The 13,056-nt window shown below is 37.5% G+C and overlaps 1 protein-coding gene across 2 annotated transcripts in view; it reads right to left on the minus strand.

The window, feature by feature from the left end:
• The window catches only part of EPHA3 (EPH receptor A3), a 368,458-nt gene that overhangs the window by 24,432 nt on the left and 330,970 nt on the right, over positions 1 to 13,056 (minus strand). The window lies entirely within an intron of this gene.

The raw sequence follows: 13,056 nt of genomic DNA on the forward strand, positions 1-13,056 counted from the left end.
CAGGCAAATAATAATGATAATTAGTTGTTATGAAGAACTAAATGCAGAAAGAAGTAAGTATCTAGTGCTTTGCTTCTCAAACTTTACAATGCAGATGAATTATGTGGGGCTGGCTCTCATTAGAGTGAAAATTCTGATTCAGTAGTTCCAGAGTAGTGTAGCCAGGGTCTGCATTTCTAAAAAGCTCCAGGTGATGCTGATCATGGACCTTACACTGAGTAGGAAGGCAGTAGGAGGCTGCTGTGACCCAGAGCATGAAGTCAAGACTCTCACTAGAGAGACTGAGGAGATCAAATATGAATTGAGCCTTGAAAGATGTATTAATTTTTGATAGAACAACAGCAAAAAAAAAAAGGCTGCATGTTCCAGAGACTTCATATCATCAAAATCTTAAGCCGTATTCACCAACTGTGTTCCATTGACATGGTACCTCATGGCGCTTTACTGGTTCTGATGTAACGCTAAAGGGGGACAATATATTGTTTTAAAGACATGGATTGGCACCTTAGGAGGTAAGTTATCAAATCTCATCATGCCTGAATTTTCTCATCTGTTGCTGGGAAAAGAAATAGTACTGGTTCATAGCCTTGTTGTGGGGCTGAATGACAAATTTCAGTACACTCTTTAGCATAGTTCTTGGCAGATAGTAAAGTCTCAAGAAATATTAGCTTAATACTCTCATTCTCTGAGGGAAATGGCAGAAATCAAAGCAAAGAGGAGGAAAATGTATGTTCTGGAAGAACAGTTTCTTGTGTGATAACACTGCAGTGTGTGTGGAGGAATGTAATGGGAGAGGACGGGAAAAGGATAAATTGGGATTTATCACAGGTATACGGAGAAAGTTTAATCCTGTGGAGGGGAGTGGGGTATGTGATTAGACGCTCTCAGTAAACTTGACACTTCTCTTTGATGTTCTCGCACAAGTGCGCTGTTCAGAGAGAGCACTGCCAGAAGAACTTTGAAGGAGTTCTTCTTTGAAGGAAGGGCTTACACTGGGTTTTGAAGAACTCACGAAACTGTAGAGAAGTGGGCACAGAGAGGGACTGTGTACAGCTTTCTTGAGAAGCTACCAGCCTAAGGGTAGTCGTGATTTATATTGGGGAAGTAAGATAAATCAAGTTGGAGAGATGGGAGCAAGACCAAGAAAGCCTTGGGAGTGAGTGAGACGCCATAGTGCCCAACATGCCTTTGTGTAATGATAGTCTAGAGCCAGAAGAACAAACAGACCACGTTGGCAGGCATGTAGATGAGAGGGCTTAAGGTCTCAGAAGTTTCCTCTTTCTTTTCCTTCTGACTCACACTCACTCATTCATTCTTTTCCCTACAGTTTGTATTTTTTCAATAAAAATTTAAAAGATCCTTTTACATATTTAAATTTGGAGGTTCTCTTTCCAAGCCTAATATTGTTTTTCTGCCAATACATTCAATCTTAAACATATATTAATAGCATTTTTAAACAGCCAAATTAACTTATTTGCACCTGACTAGACCAAGTTTGGGTTTTAAGGTCAAGACTTCAAATATTACTCCATAAATTTGATGAAAACAGAATTATACATGTGACATTTAACAAAATCTATTCAGGATGACAAATGGAATCATTGGGTGTACTTTCTCTCCCCTAAAGAGCTCCAAGAATTAACCAACGTCAAACAAAGCTGGATTCATGGGGCAAAGAAATGATAATATTTTAAAATAAAATTTTAAAATAAGCTAAATGTCTTATTTCTTCTACAGACACTTTGCAATTTCATTTCCTTTGCCCAGAACCAAAGAACTGAAAGCATAAAAATGGCAGTAAAAAAAAAAAAAGAAATCCCTTTCCATGCTGAAAACTTTCTATCTTTTTAGAAAATGTAAGGCACAGATATAGGTCATATTACCAAGATCCCTAGTTAAAATTAAAAGACAGACATCAAAAAAACAATAGATTGTGGCTGGCCCAGTGGCACAGTGGTTAAATTCACATGCTCTGCTTTCGCAGCCCGAGGTTTGCTCATTTGATCCTGGGTGAGGACCTAGTACCACTTGTCAGGCCACGCTGTGGCGGCATCCCGCATAAAGTAGAGGAAGATTGGCACAGATGTTAGCTCAGCAACAATCTTCCTCAAGCAAAAAGAGGGAGATTGGCAACAGATGTTAGGTCAGGGTCAATCTTCCTCATACACACACACAAAAAGCCTAAAAATCCCCACAATAGATTGATGACAACTATGAACAAGAAGCCCACTTGTTGTGTTTTACTTCAACCAGGATTAAAATGGTTCAGGACAAAGTTGTTTCACCTTAAGTGCTTCATCGCTATTTTCCAGAGAGAGAAGTGTTGAGAATATTTTAATGAAATTTCTTCAAATAGTGAAATACTGGAAACTGACTCCTTTTAGGAAGAACATAGCCATGCCTGTGTTTAAGCCTGGAAGAATATTTTCACCTGCTGTTCTGGATACGGATATAAATGCCATTGGATGGGTCTCTGCTGCAATAGCCACACCCATCTCTCCAAGGGGAGCTTCCCTCTCCACAGTCTCTTACCTTGACTGGGCCTCCTGCAGTGCGCTCTCCAATGTAGCACATGGCTACACATTCAAGCAAATTATTTCCAGAATGATTTCCCAGTCAAGTGCTACCTATTTGCTTTCACTGTGCAAATCCTATTAAAATGTTGTCTAAAACCCACACAAAGAAGAAATGTGTTTGAAAAAATGTATGGTAAATTATTTTAATGACAGCACTAAGATTTTTAATTCTACTCACTTGCTAATATGTTTTGTAATTATTGCAGTTTGCTGAACACATACAAACAAACACACATTATTGTTAGGATAACAGCTTCAAACTTTTCAATATAACACTTTCTGAATCACTGGCTGATCAAATAATTCTTGTACTATCTTTATCTTTGCACTAATTCTTAACAAAATATTATGGCTCTTAGATCACTGTGCTCCTTTGGCAAGTATGTTGTCCCCACTGTACAGTATTCACCTCTGAAATGACGAAAAAGCTACTCCCTACAATAACGGCCAGCTTTGGAAATGTAGCTAATGGCCTTTTACTTATTTGTCATTCAGGTTTTTAATCTAAATTTTCCTCTGTATCCTAACCATATCAAAACTGGAGTTGCTGCTCTTATGAGAAAGCATAAGGAAGCAGGAAAATTTTACTTTTTTCATTTTATTCTGACTAAATGAGTGGCATCCTATCAGCTCGACAATTAAACCAGTTTGCAAAGTAAATGTTTCCTTAACTTGTGTAGAAGCTTCCATTGATCAACCTCTTAGTGTACTAGCTCATTTCCTTAGTTGCTGGGCTGTGTTTCAGGTCATTGTTTAGTGAGTGCATATACTTAAAAGTAATTATGTTTATTTTAATTACAAATAGAAAACTCTTAATTCGTATTTTCCTATATCATATCCATACAACTCATTGAAAATGAACAGGCTAATTTGAACTCTATTTAGAAGACATTGTGAATGAATGAGTATAGTTTGTCTTTGCATAATGCTGTTGTTGAAGCCTCTAACTAGTTTTTAACCCCTGGCCACCAGGATACCCCAACCCCAGAATTTTAAGCCTAGAATATGGTTCATATAGCTGCTAAAAAAAAATCAGACTCATAATTTTATAAATTTTTTACTTTCTCCATGATTGGCAAATAACATCAAGTCACTCTGGCTTTAAATGAGACAAAAATAAACTAACATGGTGAGCACTTAATTTGAAATCAAACAACAGGAGAGACTCCAAACTGGCAAGATCATTATAGACTCTGAGGAAGGATGAATGTATATGTGATCACAAACTCTTTAAATTCAACCCTGCAGTTTCAAGTTCTTTACATTCAACACTAGCAAAATGAATTCAAGTAGTACCTCTTGTCTTATCCATTGCCATAAATAAAATTAGGGTGCCTGAACCATATCTGGAAATCAGGAGCCTAGGGAAAGCTGAATAGATTATAATGCTGATGATGACTAGCATAAGCGACATGAGCCTGTGCTCGTTGCAGAGAGCAATTGTCTTTTTTAGAAAATATCTTGGGCAGAGTCGCGTCTCAACAAATGCTCGTTCACTTTCATTGAATTGAATTCCCTTTCTCCTAAATGCACACTGCTCTTTTTCCGTGGGAGACTTCTTCCCTGTCTGCTTTTTGTCACCAGCAAACTTAGTTGAACATCCTGGGTAAATGCAAACTCATCAGCGGTACACCTGGGAAGCTTCTAGGCCAACTTGGATGCTCCATTTTCTGTGATCCTTCTACTGCTTCATTGTCCTGACTGGACCAGGATATCCAGGGGAGGAACTGCCTTTCTTCCTTCATCTCTGCACTCCCAGAGTTTAAAACAGAAGTGTGACTTTTTGGCTCTTCTCTATATATCACCTTGATTCCCAGAGAAGTGTGTAATTTTATTGAGAAATAATATGATTAATTATTCTATGGACTTAGCATAGTGGATTTTACTGAAGGTTTTTGATAACTTTGAGTATTTTTAAAGTATTTAGTTCAGTTTTAGAAAATAATACATTGAATCTAGTTTTTCAGAATATATGTAAATATTAAGTAAGTATGAGCAAATATATTGTATTATATATATAATAATAGCTTTAAAAATCATTCTAAATCTTAACTGTCTCAGCAACCTAAAATAACCAGAGAGAAGGCTGACAGTCCTTTGGTGAAAAGAAACTCACCTGGTGGGCTGCGGGGGCATTTCAGTGAGAGAAGGGACCTCTCTGGAGACTGAGACATTGGTGAGGGCCATTGTTCTGACCTGGTCCATGCGTGCTGACACAGACCCCAGCAGGTGCCATTGAGGTTCTTCCCCTGGTCTGTTAGCCCAGGGGGCTGCCACAACCACTAGAGGAGCAGGCAGCCCATGCTGGGACCCACCCTGCCCAAAAGCAAGCCATCAGCTACTTGTTGGCCTGTGTTACCTGGGTGACTTGATCCTCCACAGGCAGGCGAGCATATGCCCCTCTGTGTGGCAGAGCCTGTGTGAGGACCAGGTGAACTGTGGGGGGCATTGGTGGAGATGTGGGGCCCTCTGCAGTGGGGTGTCAGGGTACGCTCCAGGGGCTTTGGAACTGTGCACAGACCAGGACTGTGTTGACAGTGTGTGTGGTCCTGTAGGGGGTGAGGCTTCTCAGTGGCATAAGACCTGTGCTTCACAAATAGCCATAAAAAGGATCAGCCCCACCTTGCAAAGCCTGAAACAATTGAATGCTCCTGTGCCTAGGGCTAGCCCCACTCAGCTGCACTCCTAAGAGAACTGACAACAGCCTAGTAGGCCTGAGGCCTATAGCAACTGTAAGCCCCTAAACCTAGCAACAAGCTACACTGGGTACCTACCCAATTAACAGGAAAACTGCAACAGGAATGTGCTGTTAGACCTTGTAGCCAACAGTGCTGAGGCTCCCCAAACCAGATTTACAAACAGCTGGCCAGGGAAGGAAAGACTAGACTCCCTTTGTACATGCATTAAGAGCAACCCTGCCACAGCAGAAGGACACAAGTAGCCCACAAAGGGGTCACTCCTGTATTTTTGGGGGCTGGTGACAAGAGGGAAGCACACTGCTGGGCCTCAAAAGGCATCTCTTACATAAGCCCACTTCTTCAAGCTCAGGAGAAATAGCCAACTCACCTAATACATAGATATAAGCACAGAGAAAGAGGCATAATAAGGAGACAAATGAATACATTCCAAGCAAGGGAATAGGACAAAACCCCAGAAAAAGGACTAAATGAAGCAGAAATAAGAAACCTCCCCAACATAGAGTTCAAAGAAAATCTCATAAGGATGTTCACAGATATTAGGAGAAGACTAGATGAACACAGTGACCTCATGAACAAAGAACTAGAAAATATAAAAATTAGCCAATCATAAATGAAGAATACAATACTGGAAGTGAAAAATTCACTAGAGGGACTCAATAGCAGAGTAGAGGATACAGAAAATGGATTAGCGAGCTAGATCAAAGACTAGAGGAAATCATTCAAGCTGAACAGAAGAAAGAAAAAAGAATTACACAGAATGAAAACAGTTTAAGGGAACTGTGAGACAATATCAAGCACACTAACATTCATATTATAGGTGTCCCAGAAGGAGAAGAGAGAGACAAAGGGGCAGAAGGTTTATCTGAAGAAATAATAGCTGAAAATTTTCCTAACCTAAGGAAGGAAACAGACATCCAAGTACAGGAAGCGCAGAGAGCTCCAAACAAGATAAGCCCAAAGAAGCCCACACCAAGACACATTATAATTAAAATGTCCAAAATTAAAGATAAAGAGAGAATCCTAAAAGCTGCAAGAGAAAAGCAACAGTTGACATACAAAGGAAAGCCCATAAGGTTATCAGTGAACTTCTCAGCCAAAACTCTACAGGTGAGAAGAGAATGGCATGATGTATTTAAAGTGCTAAAGGAAAAAACCTACAGCTAAGAATACTCTATCCATCAAGGTTGTCGTTCAGAATGAAAGTAGAGATAAAGAGCTTCCCAGACAAGCAAAAATTAAAGAAAATTATCACCAAGAAACCAATTCTACAAGAAATGCTGAAGGGACTTATTTAAGTGAGAAAGCGATAACCACAAGTACGGATAAAAAATTTATCAATGCCCCCCCCCCAAAAAAAAACAGGCAAGAAAATCACTGGTAAAGGTGAAAATATAGTAAAGGTAACAAATCAACCACCTGTGAAGATAAGAAGAAGGATAAAAGACAAAGTACCAAAATTACCTATTTCAATGATAAGAAGGGATGAGGGGAGTGAAAAAGTAGAGCTTTCAGAAAGAGGTTAAGCTAAAGAGCATATCAAGTGAATATAGACTGTTATATACACAGAATATTATATAGGTTCCTCATGGTAATCAAAAATCAGAAACCTATAGTAAGTAAGAAAATAAGTAAGACAAAAGAAATCAAACATACTACTAAAGAAAGCCATTAAACCACAAGGGAAGAGATTAAGAGAAAAAGAAAAGAACAGAGAAGAACTACTAAAATACACAGAAAAAAGGTAACAAAATGGCAATAAATACATGTTTATCAATAGCTACTTTAAATGTCAATGAATTAAATGCTCCAATCAAAAGCCATAGGGTGGTCAATTGGATTAAAAAACAAGACCCATATATATGCTGCATACAAGAGACACACTTCGGACCTAAAGACATTCACAAACTGAAACTGAAAGGATGGAAAAAGATATTCCATGCAAATGGCAAAGAAAAGAGCAGGGGTAGCAATACTTATATCAGACAAAATAGACTTTAAAACAAAAACTGTAACAAGAGACAAAGAAGGGCACTACATAATGATAAATGGAACAATCCAACAAGAAGTTATAACACTTGTAAATATCTATGCACCCAACATAGGAGTACCTCAATATATAAAGCAATTATTAACAGACATAAAAGGAGAAATAGACAGTAACACAATAATAGTAGGGGATTTTAATACTCCACTTACACCAATGGATACATCATCCAAACAGAGTATCAATAAAGAAATGCTGGCCTTTAAATGACACATTTAACCAGATGGACTTAGTGGATACATATAGAACATTTCTTCCAAAAACCACAGAATTTATATTCTTTTCAAATGCACATGGAACATTCTCCAGGATTGATCACATATTAGGCCACAAAACAATCTCAATAAATTTAAGAAGATCATAATAATACCAGGCATCTTTTCTGACCACAAAGGTATGAAACGAGAATTCAACTACAGGAAGAAAATCAGAAAAGCCACAAAAATATGGAGATTAAACAAAATGCTATTAAGCAATGATTGGGTCAATGAAGAAATCAAAGGAGAAATCAAAAAATTCCCGGAGACAAAAGAAAATGAAAATATGCCATGTCAAAATCTATGAGATAGAGCAAAAGTGGTTCTAAGAGGGAAGTTTATAGCAATTCAGGCCTACCTCAACGAAGAAAAAAAATCCAAAATAAACAATCTAACAGTGCATCTAAGGGTACTGGATAAAGAAGAAAAAACAAAGCCAAAAATCAGCAGAAGGAAGGAAATAATAAAAATTAGAGTAGAAATAAATGAAAAAGAGACTAAAGAAACAATAGAAAAAATTAATGAAACCAAGAGCTGGTTCTTTGAAAAGAGAAACAGAATTGAGAAACCCTTAGATAGACTCACCAAGAAAAAAAGAGAGAAGGCTCAAATAAATACAATCAGAAATGAAAGAGGAGAGACTACAAAGGACACCTCAGAAATACAAAAGGTAATAACAGAATACTATGAAAAGCTATATGCCAACAAATTGAACAATCTAGAGGAAATGGATAAATTCTTAGAAACATACAACCTTCCAAAACTGGACCAAGAAGAAGTAGAGAATTAGAATAGACCAATCACAAGTAAGGAGATCGAAACAGCTATCAAAATCCTCCCAAAAAATAAAAGTCCAGGACCAGATGGCTTCCCTGGTGAATTCTACCAAACATTCAAAGAAGACTTAACAGCTATCCTTCTCAAACTCTTCCAAAAAATTGAAGAGGAGGTGAGGCTTCCTAACTGATTCTGCAAAGCCAAGATTATCCTGATACCAAAACCAGACAAGTACAACATGAAAAAAGAAAATTATAGGCCAATATCACTGATGAACACCAGTGCAAAAATCCTCAATAAAATACTAGTAAATCGAATACAACAATACGTTAAAAAGAACATACATCATGATCAAGTGGGTTTCATTCCAGGGATGCAGGAATGGTTCAACATCCACTAATCTATCAACGTGATACGACACATTAACAAAATGAAGAATAAAAACCACATGATCATCTCAACAGATGAAGAGAAAGCATTTGACAAGATATAGCATCCATTTATGATAAAAACTCAAAATAAAATGGGGATAGAAGGAAAATATTACCACATAATAAAGGCCGTATACGACAAACCCACAGCAAATATCATTCTCAATGGATAAAAACTGAAAGCTATCCCTCTAAGAAGAGGAACGAGACAAGGATGCCCACTGTCGCCACTCTTATTTGGAAGTCCTAGCCAGAGCAATCAGGCAATAAAATCAAATAAAAGGGACCCATATAGGAAAAGAAGAAGTGAAACTGTCATTCTTTGCAGGGGACATGATTTTATATATAGAAACCCCTAAAGAATCCACAAAAAACTTTTAGAAATAATAAATGAATACAGTCAAGTCGCAGGATACAAAATCAACATACAAAATTCGGTTGGATTTCTATACACTAACAACGAAGTAGCAGAAAGAGAAACTAAGAATACAATCCCATTTACAATTGCAACAAATAGAATAAAATACCTAGGAATAAACTTAAGCAAAGCGGTGAACGATCTGTACACCAAAAACTATACAAAATTGTTGAAAGAAATCGAAGACACAAAGAAATGGAAAGATATTCCGTGCTTTTGGATTGGAAGAATTAGCATAGTTAAAATGTCCATACTTCCTAAAGCAATCTATAGATTAAGTGCAATCCCTATCAAAGTTCCAACAACATTTTTCACAGAAATAGAACAAAGAATCCTAAAATTTTTATGGAATAACAAAAGACCCTGAATAGCCAAAGAATTCCTGAGAAAAAAGAACAAAGCTGGAGGTATCACACTCCCTGATTTCAAAATATCCTGCAAAGCCATAGTAACCAAAACAGCATAGTACTGGCACAAAACAGACACACACATCAACGGAACAGAATCGAGAGCCCAGAAGTAAACCCACACATTTATGGACAGCTAATATTTGACAAGGGAGCCAAGAGCATACGATGGAGAAAGGAGAGTCTCTTCATTAAATGGTGTTGGGAAAACTGGAGAGCCACATGCAAAAGAATGAAAGCAGACCATTCCCTTACACCATGCACAAAAATCAGCTCAAAATGGATTAAAGACTTGAATGTAAGACCCGAAACCATGAAACTTCTAGAAGAAAACATAGGCAGTACACTCTTCAACAGTCTTAGCAGCATATTTTCAAGTCCCATGTCTGACTGGGCAAGGGAAACAAAAGAAAAAATGAACAAATGGGACTACATCAAACTAAAAAACTTCTGCACAGCAAAGGAAACCATCAAAAAATGAATAGACAACCTAACAATTGGGAGATGGGTGTGTGCTGTATATCATAACACACACCACCTTCTCCATTGGGAGAAGATATTTGCAAACCATATATCAGATAAGGCGTTACTATCCAAAATATACAAAGAACTCATACATCTCCACAACAAAAAAACCAAGAACCCAATTAAAAAATGGGCACAGGATCTGAACAGAGATTTCTCCAAAGATATACGGATGGCCAACAGGCATATGAAAAGATGCTCAACATCTTTAACTATCAGGGAAATGCAAATCAAAACTACACTGAGGTATCACTTCACTCCGGTCAGAATGGCTATAATTAACAAGACAGGAAACAACAAGTGTTGGAGAGGATGCGGAGAGAAGGGAACACTCGTACACTGCTGGTGGCAGTGCAAACTGGTACAGCCATAGTGGAAAGCAGTATGGAGTATCCTCAGAAAATTAAGACTAGATCTACTATATCATCCAGCTATCCCACTGCTGGGATTTATCCAAAGAATTGAAAACACAAATGCATAAAGATACATGCTCCCCTATGTTCATTGCGGCATTATACACAATAGCCAAGACTTGGAAGCAACCTAAGTGCTCACCAAGGGACGAATGGATAAAGAAGAGGTAGTATATATACACAATGGAATACTACTCAGCCATAAGAATTGATGAAATCTGGCCATTTGTGACAACATGGATGGACCTTGAGGGTATTATGCGAAGTGAAATAAGTCAGAGGGAGAAAGTCAAATACTGCATTGTCTCATTCATAAGTAGAAGATAAAAACAATGTCAAACAAACAAACGAATGGTGCTTACCATTGGGGAAGGAGGGGGAAGGCAAAAGGGGTGATTAGGCTCACGTGTGAGGGGATGGACTCTAATTAGTTTTTGGGTGGTGAACATGATGTAATCTACACAGAATTTGAAATATATTACGATGTACATCTGAAAGCTATATAATGTTATAATCCAATGATAATGCAATAAAATAAAACCATTAAAAAAAATCATTCTATTTCCTGATGTCCTCCTCTTTCCCCTATGCTACTACTTAATAATGCTGTTAGCTCTATAATGATAGTAAATACAAGAATCTCTAAGCATCAGGTTTTTTTTTACAGTATCTATGAAATTATGAAAATATCTCACAGGATGTTGTATGGATTAAATATTTTAGAATTTGGGGAATGCTATAAAGATTTTCATTTGACTGTACAAACAATATGCCTCCTATATCAATTGTCTCAATATTAATGTTGTAGGTATTTTAACAATCCAAAAATACCACCAATAGTTTACTAAATATTTTTTAATCCATGCACATGAATATTACTTCATTCCTTTGTAGGATGGGGCTAAGTAAAATTTTGAAACATGAAAAATAATTACGCGTAGGTAAGACTCACGCACTTACTGAAAGCATGTGATATGCTTACCTGTTAGGTGGTGTGCCTATCTATGAGTTTACTCCAACGACATCCTGATAAAGTCAAGTCAAAACATCAAAAACAAAGCCGCCATATTTAAAATTTAGGCCATTGGGGGCAAAATTATAAATTTCAAGTGTTAGATCAAAACAAATGAGAATAAAATTTAACAGGAATGAAGGGCTTACTATCTGTTGGATTATGTTTGTGATATCCCAAAGTTTAACATTCTAGGATACCTGCTGGCAGATGGCTAGTCCGTTGCAGACTTTTTCACAAATGGCAATGTATTCCACATTGACCCATGCGACTTGCAGTCCAGTATGGATAGGAGAAATTATAAAGTACTGAAAGGGACATTTGATCCCCATTCCCATTCTTTACATGTGTTGGATAACTTTAGAACAAGGACGCTCTACAGTAGCACTAGCGACATTTTAGACCAGATTAATTCTTTGCTGTGGGGCTGTCCTGTGCACTGCAGGATATTTAGTAACATCTCTGGCCTCTACCCAGCACATTACTTGAGCATACCCCCAATTGTGACACCAAAATGTTTCCAGGCTGTGCCAAATATCCCCTGGGGAGCAAATCATCCCTATTACTGCTTTAGATGGTGTGTCACAAACCTTGCTCATCATGGGAAAATAATTCAAATGAGGTCCAGGATTTCTCTGGGATTTTGTGCAGACTAAGTGGGATTAACTTTTCTCTCTTTTTCTTTTTCTACCCTTGGCACACCCTCAATGGATATTTTCATTCCTCTTCTAGTTTAGAAAAGTAAGGGCCAAGTACATCAGCGCTAACCTTCTGATACCTGGGTTTTGGTAAATATAACAGCCCCCCTTTGAGATTTTTCTCTCTATTTTTCCATGTTTTATTTTATTTTTTTCCTGTTTTTCTTTTTGAAAAGGGGATAACTTCCTATTGCTAATGAAATTTAAATTAGACTTACAAATTAAGCATCAACTTCTTTACCACATGGCGGCATCAATGATCAAAGATTTTAATAAGAAATAAGTATAAGTATTTACTCCAACAGCAAACGCTAGGCAGGGCTAAAATTCATAAATGCCATCCCATTGGATGTGAGACACTGCATGAGCCCGTGAGGGCCCAATTTGGTTCTGAAATATAGTGAAAAAAGCTGGGTCCTATAAATTTTAGTTTTAACTAACTTGCACTTCATGATAAGACTCTCTACCTTCAAGCTGAGCATCCGTAGGTCTGAGACTATCAAAGTAAAATAAATTAAATATACAAGAGCCTGACTCACCAAATTTCCTAGAAGTAATGCAGAATTTATTCATACTTCTCTCTTGATTTGATCACAAAATTTCTCTCCCTCCCTCCTCCCACCCCAACAAATTCAAGCTTATATTGCTTGACTTGCTTTTTCTTTCTTTTTCAAGTTCAGAATTGCTTTCCCAGTTTCTATATGTGAGGGGAATTATTAAATTTTAGATGCTTTTCAAATAACTGCCAAACACATCCTTCAAAAGGTTATCCCAAAATTTGGATTTAATGAGAAAAAAT

This window comes from Equus caballus, chromosome 26, assembly GCF_041296265.1.
Source record: "Equus caballus isolate H_3958 breed thoroughbred chromosome 26, TB-T2T, whole genome shotgun sequence".
Lineage (NCBI taxonomy): Eukaryota > Metazoa > Chordata > Mammalia > Perissodactyla > Equidae > Equus > Equus caballus.